At 41.7% G+C, this 14844-nt stretch overlaps 1 long non-coding RNA gene across 1 annotated transcript; it reads right to left on the reverse strand.

Annotated features, from left to right (window-relative positions):
• Positions 1–1614: 1614 nt before the first annotated feature.
• On the reverse strand, positions 1615–4346 carry LOC113964204. The gene is made up of 3 exons (XR_003533095.1): positions 4291–4346; positions 3458–3514; positions 1615–1668 (listed from the first exon to the last, which is right to left on the reverse strand). It is a non-coding gene; the product is annotated as an uncharacterized LOC113964204 (long non-coding RNA).
• Positions 4347–14844: the final 10498 nt, after the last annotated feature.

Below are 14844 nucleotides of genomic sequence, written 5' to 3' on the forward strand. Positions count from 1 at the left end.
TGCTGAGAGCACACAAAAAGCTAAAACAAACAAAAAAATTCTGGCTTCTTTCCACTTTCAGTCATAAAAAGCCATGAGGAAGTTGAGATAGAAGGATGTTACAACTGCATTCAAAAAGGTCATTCTGCTACGAGAGGTCAGCAGCACTGCTGTTATTGACTTCAGCTGAATCAGGTTTTGGCGCACTGGTTTTAATTTATCATATTACTGAAGTTGTACACTGATATAAATCCACACAGAGTTAAACTGAATAATGCTGTAGTTAATCAGGCCTAATGAAACAATGGTCCTCTAGGTCAAAAATACAGCTGTATCTCGGATGTTAGGATAAATACTCGCTCGGCTTTGATATTAGTTAAAAAGATTCTTGCTGTGGATGTCATAGATCATGTACAGCGAGGCGAACCAGCACAACCCTCAGATCTATATGATATGGAAAAAAAAAGTCTCACAAAGAGATGCAAATCAATAATTTTAATGATCCATCTGCCAAAAGAAATTCCATTGACTAAGGGCTTCTATAAAAATTCAGCCTGATAATATGGATGAAGCCCAACACCAAAAATATTTGCAGATTCATAAAACCCTTCTCGCAGTCCAGCCATAGCACTGGACTTGTTGCACATATTCCTGAAGAGGAAGAAAAACATCTCTGTGCCATCTGGCCAATGTCAAAGAGAGCACTCATATATCTGACTGACCTGCTGCAGACACGTTTAAAAAACTTATTGATGAACTTCCTTAGAGAAAAAAAATTATCTACATTGACAGTAATTATAAGGTATATAAAATAAAGTCTGCTGACTTAAGTCAGTATTAATCTTTCCCTAAGCACTCCCAAAATCAGCCCCAGAGATCCCTGCGGAATGAGGGAAGTGATGGATTTACAATAGCCGATGAGTCAGTTTACAAAAGAGTTTTTAGTTTGATCATATTGAAAGACATAGATGGTTTTTCTGTGTAATAGAGAAACATATGCTGAACTTAAATCTGGTTGAATAGACACCACCTACCCAGGAATCAAAACCAAGCAGAAAGAGTTGATTTACAACAGCAATTTTTTTTTTTTTTGCTAGTTCAGGTATCTCCTTGCTTCAGCATGCTCCTTATGCTCACAGCTCACTCCTACAGGACTATGCTGACTCCAGCCTCAACAACTGCTGCTGGGGTACTTTGTCACAGGGTGACAAGTGCCCCATCCTCTGTTCCCTGGCCTGTGCTCACATCCTGTGAGCATGTGAATGAGGTCATCTGTGCAGCCCATGCTTGAACTGCTTGCAAGTTAATGGCTGCCATCCTTTGCCCCCTGCAGCATATTAGCGCACTCTGATATGATGGGGAGGAAAGCTGAAGCAAATACACCACTTTGAGGATGATGACAATTTTTACTAACCTCTTGGGTGTCTTCAGCTGCAGTAAGCCACAGAGGAATGTTCTGTACCTTACTGAAAATATTCCTGTAAAAAGTAATATTTGTGTTGCGTTGAGACACATAGAGACAAACAATTCAGCCACCAAGAATTCTGTCTATTTATTTTAAAATACTTTTGTTTGATCAAGCTACCTTCTTGTTTATGCATCTCTCAAAAGAACAGGTACTTACTGCAGAAAGGGCAGTGATTTATCTATTCCAACATCACTCAACAACACTGCGGCCACCTTTTGCTCCTAAATGGAACACAAATACTGTATTGATATAGAGAATTTTGACAGGGTTTATTGTTGCAGCATAATACTTTATTTATAAATTAACTGCTTTCCAACTGAAAAATGTATTTTACAAACTTATTTTTTTAGTCTTTAACTGCAACCGATATGGAAAATAATTCAACTTCAAGAGACGTCCTATGCTTAGCTAGTCAATACACAGATCTACATCAACTAAAAATAAAGCCCATTCTTTTTCATTCCACAGAGTATGAAAATTATCACATATATATATATATTTCTCCCCTCTAGCTTTGCACTAATTAAAATGCACAGTTTTATAAGGATGGAGTAAGCAAAGAACATTTAAAGCCCCACAATCTCGGCATTTGAGAAAGAAAAAAACTAACAGAACCTTGTAGTGTCAGAGGGAGAAATATGATGATTTCAGCAGTTTAAGAAAAACACAGTATTAAAGGTATTGAAAAAGGTTAGCAAAGGCTAAGGCAAGTTTTTTTATGGCCTGGGATATATGCTTAGATAAAAGACATGATAGTTCCAAAGAACACAAATGAAAAAAACTGATTCAAGTTCATGAAATGACAGACTATGGGAAAAGCAAGAGAGAATTTGACCTAAAAGCCTATTTCTTAGAACATGATTTCTACTCTAAAATTCAAAGAGAAGCCAAAACTAATAAACAATTATACAGTGTCAATGCTTATGCATATTAAATCATGATGTGCAAGGCGAAGAATATCAGCAGTTCAAGTTACTAAATGAACAGCCAAGGAGGTATATCAGTTGCTCAAAACATTCATGGGGCAATGAGACAGCTGAGAAAGGCTCCAGCAACCTCACTCCCTTAGACACAGCACAAAGTGCTAGTAAAGATGTGTAACTGGATCCAACTGGATCTTTGAGTGCACCACTGAACAGGACTGGCTTCTTCAGCGTTAATACTGCTGAATGTACGAATATGGGCATTGATGTTCAGAATGTCATAAATACATAAGTACAATAGTGTATTTACAGTTCTGTTAAACAACAAAGGAAAAAAATTCTGTGAGGAATGACACATAGAAAACTATTCCCCAGCTTGATGGTCACAGCCACAATGCCAAGCCAGAATATCCACCTGACAACAGACCAAATTTGTCTCAAGTCAGAAAGAAATGTCACAATGGGGTTAGGCTTTCAACCACAGACAGTGGACACGGCTGTCCCAACTGCCTGTGTGGTGTCCCAGTGGCATCCCAGCTAGCCAGCAGTGTGAAGCGAGAGGTGAAAACTGGCCTCACACTGCAGCTTGAGGGGATCATATGTGATGAGGACAGTGAAGTACAATTCAGCAGAGAGGAGGGAGTTCATCCTTATTTTAGCAGAAACATAATGTAACACTGAGCTTTGCAGAGATCTAGATTAGCTGTTATAAAACAGGTAATAGCAGCTCTAACAGGTAAGAGTGTGTGAGAAGAGCACCTTGGACACGTTTGCATTCTCCTGCCCACACCTGCCTCCCACACCCAGCTGAGTATCAAGTGATGGTGGCAACTATCAGCAGACAAGGTTTTACTAGCAATGGAGGAAACAGCTCATATAAATAAGTCCCTTTCACAACCTTACCAACACTCAGACAGAAATGCTGAGATCTGAATGATAATTTTCATTTATTTCAATAAGTTTTGATTTAAATTCTCTGCTGGAATTCTCTGGAATAAATTTTACGTGGAAGTGGTAAAATGCCAGAAGGAATGGGTTTATCTGTAGTGATGTAGATTTTTTTGAATTTTCCAGGTAAAATCTGTACCTCTTCCAAGTATGCCTTTAATGCAAATTCAGTCTCAAGTGTTGGAATAAGCAACATCTATGAAAGTGAAACAGAAAATGTGTCAAACATTACACTAATGACTTGAAGTTATTGCGATCTACTTTCTGTATCCTGAAATGAATAAAATAAGTTTAGTGATTGCAGTCCTGTTCATGCAGTACCATGAAAAGCACCATTGCAACCCTCTGGCTAACCCTAGTAGGGACGTCAAGCATTCAAAAGACAATGACATTATCTAAGGTCACCTCCAGATAATCCTCCTCCAAAGCAGGTTAGAGAAACAGGAGAATGACAATGAGGGAAAATGTACATTGAGCACAATTTTCTTTTTGAGTACACAGTTGAGTTGAGGTTGGTTTTGTTTTCTATTAGCCAAGGACAACAAAAGCCATAGCTGTGTGATAACCATTTTTTGAGCAAGCTGGACAGAAATGAATGCCCTTTAAAATTAACCAAGAAGGGAATAAAAACTCTTTTACTTAGCAACAGCCTCTTAGTCCCTCGACCCTTCTGAAAGTCTATCCCTTGAAAAGAGGTGCCTCTAGTCCTCTCTGTTCCTTTTGGGCTGGGAATCATAGCTCTCAGCTGGGAACCATAGCTCTCAGCTAATTTCCAGTATTTGGATACTGATTTGTTATACAGCAGCACCAGCTATTCCCACAGGTCCTTCAAGGGGCCACATGCACTGTTACACTTCTTCGTCCCATGCTGTCAATACAACTTTCAATATTCGCTACAGTGGCAAGAAAATTGCTTTTGAAAGAAGAATGCTTATGACTCCTCCTCCCCATATTTTAGACTGTAAGTAGAACCTTGTGTCCCAATGGGCATTCAGAGAGCTGCTGAGAATGTCTTCTTGTGAAATTTCAGGGCACACAGTTCCTTCAGTGATCACATCTGATATGACTTCAGTTTGCATCTGCAGAAGTTTAATGCATGTCAGATCTTTTTGACAAAAGCTATTCTTTTTATTTTTATTTTGATACACATTTTTACCCATAGGCATCTTGGTTGCTATCTGCACATGCCAGTTCCACAAGCACTTTGGAACCCTTCTCAAAGGAAGCTTCTTCTGAAGTCTGTGTTTGCAGAGAGTTCACTGATTAAAACATGTTCATCTCTAACTTCTCCTTACTCTCTTTTCTAGGAATACATACTACTCCTACCTTCTGCAGGCTACTAGGGTATGTGGGGTACTACCCACAGCACCGCAACACACGTGTAGTCTGATTCTGCAGAGAGGCAGGCTGTCTGTGTGACACTCTTCTGCGCTATCATACCACAACCAAAGCTTAAAGTGCTGACATGGACTTCATGAATATGAAAGAGAGATTCACAGGTTGGTAAAAGCAAAAAGGAATCTGAGAAGCCCATTCCCACATCCTAGGGTGGTATGTGTGCTCACAAGAAAATCTCTTCCTTCTGTTCCTGCCTTGAGTGAAGAGGAACAGAAAAAGACTAGCTGCTATGATCTACAACTGAAATACAGAAATTCTCTACAGGGCAAAGGAGTGGTAGGATAAGCGCTATAACAGACAAGCAGGCTCAGTCAGCACATTGTTGCAGGCAGATGACGTGCCAGCAGAAGAGAACAGCAGTCCCAAGACAATTGTGGCTGGCCCACAACCTCAGTCTATGTCAACTCTGTGGCCTGTAAGCCAAAGGTTTGCTTTTTTTCCCACTCCCTTGCATACCACATGGCATCTCCAGCCTTACACAATTACTGACTTCTCCCTGGATCTTTGGGTGAGAGAAACAAAGCTGAGGGCAGGCTACAGATAGTAGCAGACAGGATGTTAAACATTTGATCTCAGAGCAGAACAAGAGTAAAGGCTTCTTTGTCTGAAGAATGCTCCTGCCTCATTCAACTCAGCTTCCTTGAACCTCCTGCACATGTGACAGCAATCTGTATCCAATAACAGAGCAATTCCCTTTTCTGGCAACCCAGGTATTTTTTCACAGCTATGTAGAAGTTGTTCCTTTTTTTCTCATGCTCTTAGTCTTTGCTGGTTCCTGTGGCAAATGACTGTGGTTGTTCATGCAGTTCCTATTTTGCTGGAGTTCATCCCTTATAAGAGGCTGAAGAATTCCTTGTGGAACAGATTGAAGGAAGAAAAAAGTCTACACTGGATTATAGCTCATTGAATGTAGCAGAAGTTACTTGAATGAATGAGAATTATACTTATGTCCAGACTGTTCTGCAGGATAATTACTTTCACTGCAAGATCATTACTCTAGCTACCGCGCCTTTTTAAGTTATGCGTCGTGGTGTCAAAACAGTAATCAATTATAAGTCTGTTCTTGAAGAATCTTTCATATATGCCAATATGCAACCAGCATTAAGTTCCTCAGATTAACTGGTCCAGGGCCTCTCTGCAGCAACACAGACTCAGGTGTTTGGAAGAGATGATAGTTCAAAATTGTGAGATTGACAGAACAAGACTAAGGGGCAAACCTGTGTTAATGCCTGTCTCTATAGACTATCAGAGAAGCCAGTGATGTAAAAAATGCAAGATAATTCAACCTTTCTCATGGACACTAAAAAACACAGGAAAGGGAAGCAAAAGGGAAGAATTTTAGTGGGTGAGGAAGGGAGAAAGGAGCGTCTGGGAAACTTGACCAGGCCAAGTTTTGAGTGCTCAGCAACGTCCTACAGGCAATACAGGATTTTACATACAGGCAGCAAGGCGTAGGATAAAGGTAGCCTCCCTTCCCATTTCCCTTCCCTTCCCTGACGTTGGACACTGCCCCCCGCACGGCCGATCCGCACCAGGAGAGGGCGCCCGAACACCAACCAAGCGCGGGAGTTACACTAATGAGCACTCGCAGCTAATTACCGCTCCGGCTGCAGGCTCCCGTTCCGCGGGATTAGCTCGCTCGCATGCAGAGGAGGGTGCAAGCAGAGCAGCGGTGTCCAGGACGCAGGTCACAGGCTTGCTGGAGAGCAGCGACCGCAGTTCATCTGCAGAAGCTTCTCTTTTTGCTTTCCTTTTTCACTACACACCAAATTCTTCCCCAAGGCAGGGGAGCAATAAGGCTCTTCTGTACCCTGTGTTATACCTGGGGATTGTGAGATTCCTCATTCAATCTACTGCTGCCCCTTTCCCAGCCTACAGTAGATGCAGGGATGGACACACGGGGAAGCCACAGCTACTCCTGTAAGAGTTATGGCACGCTGGCTTCTGTCCTCTTACTACTCTGTCATGTCCTACCTCTCTGTTAGGCCTGGCATGTATCCTGCATGGTGAGGAAACAACCAAGGGGCTTCTGGAGTGAAGACCCCACATCCCACCCACCTGCCGCGTCAAGCCTTGACCTCCTGTGATGTTCAGAAAGCCAGAAGCATCCCTCTAATACCTGCATCAGAAAATAATGTTCAGAAGACCCTGCCCCATGGGGTCCCTCTGCCCCCTCTCCCTAACCCATAATCTGATGCATGAGGTCTCACATACCAGGCAGAAACAGTGACATCCTTGGGCCCCCTGATCCAACCCTGAAGCCAGGTATAGCTTCGAGTTGGTCTTATTTTGCACAGGAATTTGGGCAGTGACCTCCAAAGGTCCCTTCCAAATCAAATGGTTCTGTGATTCTCGGTTCTGGATAAGTACATCCTTATTCCCATTTCACACTGCAGAAGCAAAAGGTCTAGATGGGTAAGTCAGTTTTAAGGACTAAAAAAGCTTCAGATGAAGCCAGCCGTAGCAGAACCTGTAAGATGATAGCCTCAGCAAATCACTGCCTTCCTCTCTACGCTGCTGTGTTCACATTTCTTTTACAAACTCTGTAAACAGAGTGTGGGATGGGTTACATTAGATTACATATCAGTTACACTCCTAGATCTTAGGGAGGCGGTGGTCCTTCATCCTGGAGACGTGCCCTGCCCAACGCAGCTGTGTTCTCAGTAACATGGCCTCAATACTTGTGATTGCTGCCTGTTCAAGAACAGATGTATTGGTCACATAGTCTGACCAGTGGATGTTCAGGATTGTACGGAGGCAGCGTTGATGGAAGCGTTCTAGGAGACGCAGGTGGTGGCGGTAGATGACCCATGATTCGGAACCATATAAAAGAGTAGACAGCACTATGGCTCTGTAAACACTGATCTTGGTACTTTTCTTCAAGTGTTTATTACGCCATACTCTTTTATGGAGTTTTCCAAAGGCACTATATGCCTTCGCTAACCTATTGTCTATCTCCCCGTCGATCTTACCATCTGAGGAGATGAGGCTGCCTAGGTAATTAAACTGTTGGACTGATTTGAGTTCTGACTGGCCGATGGTGATGTGGGGATGATGGAGGACTTCCTGAGGTGCAGGTTGATGGAGAACTTCTGTCTTCTTTAAGCTGACTTCCAGCCCAAAGAGCTCAGCAGCATCTGCAAAGCAGGATGTTAAACGCTGCAGGGCAAGAGAGGAGCTCCGAAGAAAAGATACAAGGACTCCCTGAAGCAACAACTCAGCCTCGGGCATATTGATCATCATAACTGGTCTACTCTGGCCTCCAATCAGGAGGCCTGGAGACAGACCATTTATAACGCTGCTGATGCTTTTGAGAAGGCACGCAGGATCACCCTTGAGGAGAAAAGACAACGCAGAAAGAATCGAGCCTTGCAGAATATACCATCTAAGGAGTCTTTCTGCTGTGTCTTTTGCAACCGGACGTGTCTATCTCGTATTGGCCTTTTTAGCCACCAACGCGCTTGCAAAAAACGTGGGTAGAGCCCTTCCCAAATCTTCGTTCACGAAGCCTAGCCATGACTGACTGACTGACACTCCTAGATTCACTGTATATATGAACATCAATTTAATTGATAGTGTACATCAATCCTGAAGGAAAATATGGCATTTTCTGATGGGCCAACCAGAAAAATGTCTCATCTGAAATAATCAAGAAGTTTCTTTCAATGATAGCAGGTGAAGGATTGTCACTTTTTGTCATTACAGATGCTTACTAGTGTTAACTCTGCTGGCTCATTCACTCCTTCAAGTTCCACCACAAATCCAGAACTGGTTTATTGAAGTCCCTGAGTCTTAATCAGTCTGCTTTTATTACAGCCTGGTAAGAGAACTTGCCCTTAGCTATCCATTTGATTTGCTTGTATAAGTGTATTTTTTAAAAACAACATTCTCCATGTTTAAACTTATTTTTAAACCATTATGACTGTTATGAAGGGGCAAATTTAGCCTGAAAGTGTGTTAACATATGATAAAGAAGGCTCTTTTTCCTTTTTTCCCACAACTGCTCTGATAATATGGTGAGAAGATAGGCTTGATCTAGTGGATGCTGCTGTGAACTTGCACTTGGACCTCCCAGGAGTCCCTGGACAGGCCGCCTCCGTGTACCCCATCAGCAGGGGTAGTGGGACTAAAACCCTGCTAGGATTGCTAGATGCTTGAAGACTACATCAGTGAAGGCCGTATAGGTGCCAAGAACAGATATCTATCTACATATCCAGACAGCTAGAGACTTATTTTGACTCAATCAAGTTTAAACATTTTAGGATAAAAGCTGCTATTTCAAGCTTTTTAGTCTCAAGGAAATCCATCAACACAGACATAATTTGGATTATTCACACTGAGAAGAAGTGAGAGAAATCACTTGTCAAGGTCATTTTTGAGACTTCAACAGACTAAAGAGAAAACAAAAAAGCCAAATGTAAGAAAACCATGATGAAAAAAGATATCAGATTAAGCTTCTTTCCCCATTACTTATTCAAATGGAGAATTAAATCCAGTGTTTTATCTCCAGCTGAATAGTCCTTCAGGCTGAAACACCAAAAATGGGTTTATACATAGCAACCCAAATTTATCTTTTCTCAGATGCCTTAAGGAACAGGTCTGGGACATAGATTTGGTCCAGAATATTTACTCTTCAGGTAAAAATCGGTTAATATTAAAAGCACTGCAGCCTCTCATTTCCCATAAATTGCTGCAGCGTCAGGAGACAACTGTCTCATGATTTACCGTCTCCTTCTCAGCTTTGAGATCCTGGTCTAGTTCAAAGATTGGCTAACTTTTAGTCACCAACTAGACATTTTCCTTCCAAGTGCTGACCCACAGCCAGAATTTTTAGAAAACAGAATTTTAAAAAAAAAATCTTGTTTTAAAATATGCTAGAGTGACACTAGCAGAGACTTTCAATCGAAAAGAAATTTTGATTCAGCAAAAGGGCAAGACTAGTCCTATTGCCATATCACTCTCTTGTGTCAGTCTTAGGTACGCAATTGTTTGTACAGACACTGATAAGCACTACCACTCATCCAGAGCCACACAAACTCTTACAACAGGGATGGACTGAACTACAAGATTATGGTCTGAATTCAAAGTCTACCTGTGTCTCCCTAATTCTGGATTTAGTGTTTTGTTCACCCACAGTTCTAATACAAAGAGCCACAGTCACCGACACAATCACAGAAACATAGACACATGCACTTCCCTAAGTGGGAACTTTCAAACATATATCGGCTTAATTGAATCCTTATCCCCATAACTAATGACTGAAGGAGCATGAAACTCAGTGTTACAGACTATGTGTAAAATGAGCTCTTCAGTACTACCCTGGCCTTGCTAACTAGGGTATGTTTTGTGTGTGTGACTGTCTGACATGGACAAGCTGTACACTCAGTGGAATGGATTACTGTGGTAATTCTTCATGGGTTACTTGCTGCAGAGGAGGTCTGGGACCTTTCCTGTAGCAGATCTGTTGTTCTCCCACTTCTGCATTTCAGTGACCTCTTTGGTCTGAGGCTTCCCCCACCAGGTTGCTTCATTCCCCTGGGTCAGAATGCATGTGTGTGTTATGTAAAGCATGTGGGAACATTAGCATGGAATATTTACGCAGCAGCAAAAGTGTCATGTGTCTGTTTTGCAAGATATGGAGTGTTTCATATGCAAGTTATTAGCAAGATATAAGTACAGATAAAGGCATAGATATAGATAAGCGTCTGTATAGTTTTGGAAAATATTGATGCTTTCCTACACATGGGCATTTTAAATCTACTAATAACAGAGAAGAGGCAAGATGTTCTTAGATGTTGTTTGAGGGATGAAAACATTTGGTGAGCTCTTGGTTTGGTAGCTGCACTGCCATTCAACACAAAATGAATAAAATACAGTTGTGAGAACCTTCTAACTAACTACAGCAAAATAATTTCTCGTGTTATTACATTTTAACCTTGCATTTCACTCTTCATTTCTGCATTTGATTTTAAGTAACATATTTTTCCTTATTTCTTTCAAAAGAAATGGAAAGCAAACAGCATTTTAAATCCACAGAAGAGAAGTTACAGAGATTGCCAGTTACCTTTTGCTGCTGCTACCCTTTAACTGTAATAAAAATGTGAGAACACAGAACTGGAAAGGACCATCTGGAACCATCTGTGAACCATTCCTTGCACTGTAGGCTACTATGAATTAGATGTTTAATTATAAACAGTGCAGAACATCTACTCCACTTGTCACAGGCCATGAAACAGTTCCTATGTAACACAATTAAGAAAGATGATGAATAATAATGAGCATCCAGAACTGTAATGTGCCATAGGAAGAATACAGCATCAAGCATCATCAGCATCTAAGTACTGGGAACTATCATCATTTTAGGGTAGAATGATTTTGAGACATAAAGCATGACTTTTGCTGTAAAAAGGCAAAACCAGAAACATCCCAGCATACACTACACTGATACAGAGGAATATTTTTTCTTTACCTGAAACTTTTCAATCCATTTAGCTTGAAGTGTGTGAATCAGATTCACCTCCCACTCACTTACAGGAGAGGAGTTCATGGTGAAAGGATGTGTTATCGTCTGTAATTCATCTCCTTTTCATTTCCTCCCATCAACAGTGCTACAGTCACTGTATTTTAGCCATCAGGCAGGTCTTAATAAGCTAGAGAAGCCCATGGAGGAGGCGCGCAACCTTGGGCCAACTCACATGACCTGATATGGACTGCAAAGCTCTAAGGGTGTTGTCACAATACACTGACTGATCTGCTGCCAGTGGCACTGTAAGGGAAATATAAGAAACATTTGAGGCTGTGTTAAAGGTTTAGCTGAAAAAGACAGTGCATCAAAAATGCTGCTGTTTCGTGAGCTGGGTGAAGAACAGACCTTTCTTCCCATTCATTCCCAGCAAGTAAGTAAGTAAGTAGAGTGTGACTGTTTAATCTAAAAAGGAAGAGTAATGGCTAATGGACCCTTTAACTGGATGGCTTTAGGGTTTGGGAGGATATCTTCTAAGGTTAAGGTCAGATGGAATCTGAGAGCATAAAACAGTGACAAGAAGGGAAAAAAAAAAAAAGCCTACAGCTTCCTTTTGTCTCTCCTCATCCTTATGGGCCGATCAAGAAAAATGTGGTCTGTGTAAATGGAAGATATTCCATAAATACATTGAGTGGAGCTTACAGTACCCCAAAGGAGCTATTCATCAACTCCAACAGGAATATGCACTGGGAGGCCTTCACTGAATTAAAAACAACAAAAAAGAGCTACCTACTTATCTCATCATTTAGTTATCTCTGATTTGAAGGAGTGCATAGAAAAATATTAAGCCCTCACTAGACTTTTAAAAAGAGCTCCTAAGCCCAATGTCTTTTTTCCCCCCCCTAAGTACAGGAGAGATATCCAACAATTTCTACAAGTACTGTCTTGCATTAAAAGTACATTTTACTTACTTTTACATTACATGGGATTTAAATAATATTTTTGTACTCATTTAGAAAGTTCAAACTCTTAAAACCCAGACTGAGCAATTCAATACTCCACTGACAGGCAGTTTCAAATACCATTGGCACTTACTAGTGTCCATTCTGCCTGAGCTTCAGCAGAATTTTTGTAATTAAATTTAAGATTCTTTAGGGACTGTAAAGTGAAAAAAAAAAATCGGTCAAGGTTTAATCTTATGAAATACTAAACATTTTCAAGACAGATTGAGTGTCCTCAATTTTATCTTAATCCTAATGAAAGCTGATGGTGCTCAGTATCTATCAGAAATGCTCAGCAATTTGCAGGGTTAAATCCCCCAAGAACAAGCAAAAAATATACTCTGAATACTGACAAGCCTTTAGAAAACATTCTAATAATGACCTCAACCATGACCTGGAGGGACTATTTCTCATGAGGACAGAGATAATTCAGTCTCTGTGTGAGTTCACACTTGAGACTTTCCTGACCAGAAATGGTCAAGTTCTGCAAATTATGAGTTAGTGGTCTTAGGTTTCAAGATACAAGTTACTGTCTGTCAGGAAGACAGAGCTATAAATGAATTTTATTTTGAGTTGAACAATGGTAAAAAGAAGAATACACTATCTGCTAAGCCACTGTTCTCAAGAGACTTCCAGTTTCCATTGAGAAAGTCTGAAAAAGAGGAATCTTGTTATATTGACTCCACACTGTAATATAACTTTTGTACTTTTGATCTGTGGAGCATAAATAAAATGAACACATTTTAAATTTCACTGAAATACACATACTTTTTGTCTATAGAGCAAAAGGTGAAATTAAGCATACAAGTGCATACATACATCAGATCTGTGGAAGTTACTATGACAGTTCTGAAGCTGTCTGATCCTTCTACAATCACAAATGAAAATGAGCATTATGCACTTCACTAACTGGATCCTTATAGTTTATGGAGCCTGATGGTATTTATCCCAGGGTACTCAAAGAGCTGGCTGATGTCATCACAAGACGTTTCTCAATGATTTTTCAGTGGTCTTGGGAACCTGGAGACATCTCAGTGAACTGCAAGCTGGTAAATGCTCTAATTTTCAAGAAGGCCAAGAGGGATAAGCCTGTCAAGTCTCACTTCAGTGCCTGGTAAAATTATGGAGAAAATTGTTCTGGGAGTTGTTGAAAAACACCTGAAGTAATTGGTCACATCCAGCATGGCTTCAAGAGAAGAAAGTCCTGTGTGTTAAACTTAATGTCCTTTTATAACCAGGTTATCCACCGAGCTGACCAAGGTAAGCCACTTGTTGTAATCTTTTTGGATCTCAGTAAACCTTATGATACTGTCTCTCACAGTATCCTTCTGGACAAAATGTCCAGCACACAGCTGGATAAACATCATGTGGTGGGTGAGCAATTGTCTCACAGGTCAAGCACAGAGGGTAACAGTGAATGGGGTAACATCAGACTGGTGACCTGTCACTAGTGCAGTTCCACAAGGCTCCACCTTAGGCCCTGGGCTCTTCATAAATAGCTTGCATGTAGGACTCAAAGTTACACACAGTAAGTCTGATGATGATAGTAAACTGGGAGGAGCTGTTGACTCCCTTGAAGGCAGAGAGGCCTTGCAGTTAGGCCTTGACAAACTAGAGGACTGGGCAATCACCAACTATAAGAAGCTTCATGAAGACAAGTGCCAGATTCTGCACCTGGGATGGGGCAACCTTGGATGTACATACAGACTGGGAATGAGACACCGGGATCTTGGGGTCCTGGTTGATGGCAACTTGAATATAAATCATCGGTGTGCCCTGGTGGCCAGAAGGGCCAACCTTTTCCTGGAGGACATCAGGCAAAGCATCATCAGCCATTGAAGGGAGGTGATTGTCCCACTGTACTCTGCACTTGTGTGGCCCCACCTCGGGTACTGTATGCAGTGCTGGGCACCACTATACAAGAAAGATATTGTGGTGGTGGGAAAACAATTTTCCCCCTGAAGTTATAAAATGGTAAACCCCCAGGGGGTGGTGACCCTTGAGGTTTGAACCAATGAACGCTCCTGCAAAATATAAACATATCACTCAGACCAGAAAAGAAAGTTGTTGTAGTGGTAGTTGGAGAGGTGGCCATGTTGTAAAAGCCATGACCTGAGGGGCTCAGAGCCCCCACTGGGGGCTGGGCTCCCCCCAGCCCCAGCTGGGGGCTGCAGGGACTTGGAACAGTGTTAAACTGGGCTAAGTACCTGTAGTTAGAAAGCTGAAGGAAGTTTCTCCACCGTGAGCAGCAGAAGCAGCAACAAGAACAGCACTGACCGAGGGAAGGTGGCAGAGAGCCAACAAATAAGAACCGAAGAAGCAGCAAACAAGTACGCAGCTATGCAGAGAGACACAGAGTTGTCTGAAGGAAAGAGAGCCAGCAGCAGAGAGAGCATAACTAAATTCTACAGAGAGAGAGTTTTGGGGTAAGAACTGAACAGCCAAAACCCCCAAACTCCCTTTAAGACCCCTCCTAGGAGGAGGGAGATGGACTCTCGCTTGAGAAGAGTCTTGGAGTGCTACAGCACCGAAAAGAAAGGAGCTAAGAAGCTCAGTCATCCTGAGAGCTGAGCCAGGATGGAATGTGGAGGGGGTTACCTTGGCCCCCCCCCCCTCACTGCTGCCGCTAAGTTAAGCCAGCAGCCAGCCTGAGAGCAGAGCACA

This window comes from Neopelma chrysocephalum, unplaced genomic scaffold, assembly GCF_003984885.1.
Source record: "Neopelma chrysocephalum unplaced genomic scaffold, ASM398488v2 Primary Assembly neopelma1_26, whole genome shotgun sequence".
NCBI classification, from domain to species: domain Eukaryota; kingdom Metazoa; phylum Chordata; class Aves; order Passeriformes; family Pipridae; genus Neopelma; species Neopelma chrysocephalum.